The sequence below is a fragment of the Pinus tabuliformis genome, chromosome 7 (assembly GCF_031772625.1).
Source record: "Pinus tabuliformis cultivar Carrire ecotype Pingquan chromosome 7, CPIR1, whole genome shotgun sequence".
In the NCBI taxonomy this organism is placed as follows: Eukaryota; Viridiplantae; Streptophyta; class Pinopsida; order Pinales; family Pinaceae; genus Pinus; species Pinus tabuliformis.
In genome coordinates this window covers 64,012,381-64,020,328 of record NC_142293.1, presented here as the reverse complement: position 1 = coordinate 64,020,328, position 7,948 = coordinate 64,012,381, and positions in this window count along the sequence as shown.

The following is a 7,948-nucleotide window of genomic DNA, read 5'->3' as shown; positions in this document are numbered from 1 at the left end:
ATGGGTCCCTCTGAAGAAGATTGATTGCTTGAAGGAAGATCTTTCAAGATGAATAATCACGAAGGCATGGGATCCATCAGACCACTAATCTTCAATGGGAGCAACTTTGTATATTGGAAAATAAGAACCAGAGCTTATCTATAATCGCTTGGAGTAGATGTTTTGGAAATTGTAGAAGGAGGATATCAATTTCCAATAGAAATTCCTACAAACTCTGCAAGTAAGAAGTTATATGAAATCAATGCCAAAGTTGTCAATACATTATTGGGAAGTCTATCAGAATCAGAATTTGTCAAAGTCATGCAACTCAAGACAACCAAAGAAATATGGGACAAAATTATTCAAAGCTATGAAGGAGACTCTCAGGTAAAACGTGCTAAGCTTCAAACTCTCAGAATTCAGTACGAAACTCTTAAGAGCATAGTGATGAGAGTGTTGCTAGTTACTTCTTATGTATAGATGAGAGTGTTGCTAGTTACTTCTTACGTATAGATGAGAGTGTTGCTAGTTACTTCTTCTGTATAGATGAAATTGTTAATTGTATGAAGAATCTGGGTGAAGAGATAAAGGAAGTTACATTAGTGGAGAAAATTTTGAGATCTTTGTCTTCTAAATTTGAGTCTAAAGTGTCCGCCATAGAAGAAAAATACGATCTTCAAACTATTACAGTGACTCAACTCCATGGAATCCTAACTGCCTTTGAAATGAGAAAAGGAGTTCCATCAGATATGAGAGAAGCCACATTTAAAGCATCAAAAAAATGAAAAGAAAAGGAAGAGCACCATGAATCAGGACACATTTCAGAAGAATGAGATGAGGTAAATTTTGTCAAGAAGCTTCAACGGGGTTCTAGAAGATTCAGAGGTAATCTACCTTTCAAATGCTTTGCTTGTGGTAGAGTTGGTCACTATGCTGCCAAATGTCCTCATAAAGATAAATATGAAAAAGGGAAGGAATATGCAAAAGGCAATATAAAACAGGTTGTGAATAAAAGGAGTTACTATACGCATGAAGATAGTGATGGTTTATCTAATAGTGATGAAGATGAAACTGAACAAGATTATATAATTCTCATGGCCTATGACAATGATGATTTTCTGGATGCATTAGAAGAGGAAGATTTTCTTGAAGAAATCACTACTCTCAAAATCTATTTAGAAGAAAATAATATGATCATAGATACTTTGACACACAAACTTGCTGAAAGAGAAAAGCACAATGAAAATCTAGAATGTGAAATTGTGGGTCTAAGAAAAGATCTTGAGAAGACAAAATCTCTCAATATTAGATTTGCTAAAGGATCAAAAAATTTAAATGAAATTATCAAAGTTCAACGTTCTCCTTTGATAAAGACAGGTCTTGGATATGCCGAAGAATCATCTCAATCACAGAAGCTGTCAACCTCCACCAGAAGCTATCTTGATGCAGCAAAGACAAGTGAATAGTATGTCAATCGTCAACAAAGGCCTAAAACTACTCCTCAGGTAAATCATACTCAATTTAATCCAAGGATGAATATCAGTAGAAGCTACAACCAACAGGTAAACAATGTCAAAAGACTCTATAATCGCAGAAACTTCTTTAATGGGAAATGTTTTTCATGTCATAAATTTGGACACAAGGCTTCTCAATGTGTTGCTTACAAAACCATCATGACTAGAGAAGCACGAAATCAAAGAAGTGTAACAGAAATCAATAAAAGTTCCTATAATAACTTTTCTCCTCTTGAAAATGAAATAGAATGCTCGATTTGTAATAACTTTGGTCATGAAGAATCTGAATGCAGGAGAAAATTTCGGCCAACATTTCAAAAGGAGCAAACACCATTAAATCCCAAGATATGGAGAAGGAAGGAATCACAATCAGAAATATGTGGTATAGATTTGTATGAAAAAGGACAAGAAAATCAGTGGTACATCAACAGTGGATGCTCTAAACACATGATAGGTGATAAAGATAAACTTCATTCATATAATACTTTAGAAAAAGAAAAGAATGTCTCATTTGGAAATGACACTCCAACTGTCATTAAAGGTAAAGGTTATGTTTTCTTGAAAGAAAAGGTTAAAGCTGGGAATGTCATGTATGTAGATGGTTTAAAGCATAACATGTTGAGTGTCAGTCAAATGTGTGATCAAGGAAAGGAAGTGGTGTTTCGATCAAACAGACGTGTCATTCGTGAACTTGATATAGGAAAGATCGTGATCAAAGGTACAACTCCAAACAACTTATATATACTCAAAGGAGGACAACAACAATTCTATCTAAGCAAAACATATGAAAACTAGCTGTGGCATAGAAGATTGGGACATCTAAGCTTTTCTCAAATAAGAAAAGCATGCAGGGTCAAGGCAGTTCGTGATCTTCTAGATATCAGTATCCTAGAAAATACCATATGCAAACCATGTCAAATCGGTAAGAAAGCCAAAGTTCACTTCATTGAAAAGGAAAGGTCAGCAAGTAAACCTCTTGAACTCATCCATAATTATTTATGTGGACAAACAAGGAAAAATTCACCTCGTGGAGAAGAATACTTTATTTTTTTTATTGATGATTTTTCTAGGACGTGTTGGATGGGTCTTCTAAAACATAAAGATGAAGCATTTGAAAGGTTTAAAGCCTTCAAAGCTTTAGTTGAAAATGGATCAGATCGAAAAATCAAATGTATTAGATCTGATCGAGGGGGATAATTCATATAAGATGAATTCTTTGAATTTTGTGAACAACATGGAATAAAAAGGCAATTCTCCACCGCAAGAAATCCTCAACAAAATGGTGTGGTAGAAAGGATGAATAGAACAGTTCAACAAATGGATCGAGCTATGCTAGATGAATCTGGAACTCCTGCAACCTTCTGGGGTGAAGCTGCATTTGCTGCCGTGACTATTCTCAACAAAGTGAATGTTCGGGTAAATAGAAATCAAACTCCACATGAACTTTGGTATGGTAAGCCTCCTACTATAAAACACTTTAGAGTTTTTGGAAGCAAATGTTTTATCAAAAGGACTGATGAAAAACTTGGTAAGTTTTAACCTAGAGTAGACGAAGGTATTCTTCTTGGTTATTCTTCTAGAAGTAAAGGGTACAAATTTTATAATAAAAGACTTCGATTTTTTTTGAAAGAATTGATGTTGTAGTTGATGAAGCATGGAGAAATCCAAAACAGATGAAATAAACAAAGAATTATGACAGTAAGGAAGTTGGGGAATGCTTTCCCACATCAAATCAAAATGATATAGAAGAAGAAATCAATGAAGCACTAGAAGAAGAAGATACAACAGACAAGGAAAAGAATCCATCTAGGTATGTTTAGAAGAATCATCCAAAATATCAAACTCTAGGAGAAAAGGGGGCTGGTATACAGATAAGAAGAACTCTTATAGGGACTCAAGCTATCTAGAATTACTATCCTCCACCGAACCTCAAAATGTAAATGAATCCTACAAAGATGAATGTTGGGTCAAGGCCATGGATGAAGAACTTGACCAAATTGAAAATAATGATACTTGGGAATTAGTTCGTAGACCTCATGGTAAAAATATTATAGGAACAAAATGGATATTTAAGAACAAGCTGAATGAGAATGGAGAAGTTATTAGAAACAAGGCCATACTTGTTTGTAAAGGGTATGCTCAACAAGAAGGTATAGATTTTGAAGAAAAATTTTCACTTTTTTCCAGACATGAAGCCATAAGAATGTTTCTTGCTCTTTCTAGTTTTCAAAAATTCAAAGTATATCAAATGGATGTAAAATCAGCCTTCCTTAATGGACATTTAGAAGAAGAAGTTTATATTGAACAGCCAGAAGGATTCATTCTTGATAAATGATGCAAAACTTGTATGCAAGCTCAAAAAATCTTTCTACCATCTGAAACAGGCTCCAAGGGCTTGGTATTACCATCTTGAAAAATATCTACAACAAAAAGGTTTTACAAAAGGTTCTGCAGATGGAAATTTATACACAAAGATTGAAAATGATAAATTGCTAATTATTGTTGTTTATGTTGATGATATCATTTTTGGTAGCAATGAAGAATCCATGAGTCAGAATTTTGCTTCAGTAATGCAACAAGAATTTGAAATTCCTTACTTGGTGAACTTAATTTTTTCTTGGTCTACAAGTTCAGCAAACAAAAGATGGTATCTTTATTTCACAAACCAAATATCTCAAGCAGATCTTGAAGAAGTACATAATGGAAGATTCTAAACCAGTATGTACTCCAATGGTAACAGGATGCAGTCTCAGCTTTAATGATGAATTTCCAGTAGTAAACCAACCAACTTACTGATCTATGATTGGAAGTTTGCTTTATCTAACAAGTACTGACCTGACATCATGCATGCAGTAGGAATTGTTGGAAGGTTCCAAGAAAATCCAAAGGAATCACATCTCTAGGCAATCAAAAGAATCTTCAAATATCTTCAAGGAACTCAGGATTTTGGACTATGGTATCCTAAAGATACAGACCTTTCTCTTCATGCATATACAGATGCAGATTGGGCAGAAAGTGTTGATGATCGAAAGAGCACTAGTGGAGGTACATTCTATATGGGTTCTCGGTTAGTGTCATGGTTCAACAAGAAACAAAGTTCGATTGCCTTATCTACAACTGAAGCAGAATATGTGGTTGTTGCATCTTGCTGCATACAACTACTTTGGATGATGCAAACATTGAAAGACATTCAGATCACATGTACTCCACCCATCTCCATTCTATGTGATAATACAAGTGCCATTAGTATTTCAAAAAATATAGTCATGCACTCCAAGACTAAGCACATACCCATCAAGTACCATTTTCTACGAGAACAAGTGCTTGAACAAAAGGTCAAATTGGAGTATGTTCCCTCCAAAGAACAGGTTGCTGATATATTCACTAAACCACTGCCCAGAGAAACATTTGAATATCTCAGACAAAAGTTGGGAGTAGTTGCTGCATCATCCTGCTGTTAAATCCAGTTTTCAAAGGAAGGTTATTACATGCGGTTTTCATGAAGTTTAGTCGCGTATACATACGGGTTTCTATGGCTGAAGGAGCGTATATGTTTTTCTGACATAAAAATAGTGGGTCAAACTTTGATATGGGTGCTCTATCTAATGCTGATGATTACAGTCTGACGATATGATTTTCTCATTGATTTTTATCTGACTGACAAAAATGCCTTGATGAATGACTTGTTGACAATGCCCAGGTAGCACAAGTTCAGGGGGAGCATTAGCCTTCACACACATTCTGCATTATTGGCATTATGGTTGCTAAGTCTAGCTACGGCTTTAGATATTTGTATCATTTTTTGTTTAAATCATGTAAAAGTCTAGGGTGTGATATGACTTCTTATATATTTGAATGAGTCCTATTGGACAAATGATGTAATTTGTACCCCCACTTTGCATGGGATGGATGATGTAATATTTGTTATATTTCTGTCATGTATAAAAATTTGGTATATCCCCACTTGGTTGGGTGATTGATGTGTGTATGAGTCATTGGTCATAAGGAGGTCATACTCACTTAGTTGAGTTATAGATTCATGTTATTCCTTTGAATCATATCTTTGCAGACTCGACATGTACTCAAGGGGAGCATGGACAACATACTGTATATCAAAGGAGGAAAGTTTCTTGGTCCACCCTTTGCCCTTGATATCAAAGGGGGAGAGTATTTTCGTGTTGCATGTTATCTCTAATAGCTTCTACAGCTTGTAGTGTTCAACACCTTCATGGTTGCCATTAGGTCCAAAGGGGGAGATTGTTGGCATTATGATACAAGTGTTGTTCTTGATGGCAAATCACTCACAGGTCAATTCAGTTTTGGTAAAAGGCAACTCATAGTACAATAGGTATATTCAGAGGTAACAGGGTAGTGGTACAAAAGAACAGGAAGATGGAACTAAGTTCTATTGATCAGAATAAAGAAGGTAAAGGAAAAGGCTGATGAAAAGTAGTTTAAGAAGTATATGTAGGTCCACTTAGTCAAAATAGCGTATACACACTGGTCCAAAAAACAAAAAGAGCTTATACGTATACACGCACTCCCACAGGAGGAAAATAACATACATGCTGTAAAACCAAGGTTTTGGTCCGAGGTATTTTGTCCAAGGTATTTTGGGTCCAAGATATTGGTCCAAGTTATTTGGTCCGAGGTATTGACCCTAGGTATTTGGTCCTAAGTGGTTTTGGTCCAAGGTATTGAAAAAGGACCTAAAGCTATATAAGGAGGAGAAGATCATAAGGCCATGTGTGGAAGTGTATGGGTTTCTCAGAATACTTCTATTTGAAGTATATTTTATGTTGTAGGGGCTATGTTTGTGATTTGATCTGAAATACTTTGTGCACCTTGAATTCAATGTTGGATCAGGATCATGAGACTTGAAATGACTTATTATTGAATGATTTGATATTGGTTGGGCTAGATTTGATTATGTACACCTGTTTTATTCTTTAAATGTCATGATCTGGGTTTGTTTGAAGTTCGGAAGTGTAGTGAAGTTATGAGTTAATATTTGTAGATCTGTATGCTGGTTCGTCTCTACAAAAATGCATGTACATGCAGGTTCTACTCTTCAAAATAGTGTATACAAAATAAAAGCCTCTTCTTCAGATCTAACTGATCTATCTGATCAATTTTTTTTTTTACTGCTGTATGTCAATGAAGTCTTCTTAGATATGAATGTATAACTGAATGCATAAGGAGTTTGGTATCTTATTGATTGATTGAATAAGTGAGAAATGTGATCTTTGCTATTGCCTATGTAAATCTCTGTAAATAGAAAGTAGATGGTCAACATATTGCTAGTTGGTACAGACTTGATTAAGAAATTTTATGTTTTAGTAGTCTTGAAGGTATACGTAGGTTTGATTACAGGAAGTAGCATATACACGCAGGTTGGGTTCAGTAAAGTGGCGTATACATTTTAATGCATGATTTTTGAGGTTACAACTGGTTCTAAATGATGATGTAGGTTTCTGGATTCAGCACAATGTTCTGGTGACAGTGATCTGATTGTTCAGATTAACTGATTGTTGGTTGATGCAGTTTGAGTTTCAAAGTTCCTGAAGGGTCCAATATGAAAATTTGATGAAACAAGGCTTAAATGTGTATTGTTGTATACCAGGAGCATCCAGTTTGAAAATTTATGAAATGTGGTCCCTAGAAGAAGAGAGAAGGTCGTAGCCTTCTGTAGGCCGGTGCCTACATATTAGTAGTCACATTGGATAGTACAAGAGCTAGGGGGTTGAAGCTCCCTTCCAGTAGAAGTTGGAAAATGAGAGAAGGTTGTAGCCTTGTGCAGGTGGGTGCCTGCATACTGGTATGAGTATGCACTAGTACAAGATTGTAAACAAATTTTCTTATTATTAAAAGAAGACAGAGACAATAGCAGCAGGTGGTTTTCACCCACATTGGGTTTCCAACTTATATCTTGGTGTTCATGTGTGTTGCTTATGTGTGATGGTTTATTCTATTTTTACTGCTCTGTTTAATAAGTTATTGATGGACTGGTTAAAGATCAACACATGATGAATTGTCTAAATCACAAGTTTTCTGGGTGTACGCTGATTTCTCTAATCATAGTTGCGTGTACACGCAAGTTCACTTTACAGAAGTAGCGTATATAAATCTGTTTGAGAAAAGAAAAATTATTGATTAGATAATACTGATTCACCCCCCTCTCTATATTATTTCCAACATAAGCATCCAACAGTTTTTTGAGTTCCTTCTGGATAAGGGGTTCTAATGTTGGATGCACCTTCCTCAATATTTTCTGAAATGGTTTAGCCTCTTCTTTTGTATGGATGACATGCTGGATAATCTACATATCATATGTTTTCAGGTCATCATATGTCCAAGCGAAAATGTTACAATACCTTTTGAACAGGACGATGAGTTCCTGTCTATCTTCGGGGAAGCATCCCAGTCCTATGTTGACACACTTGGGATTAGAACTG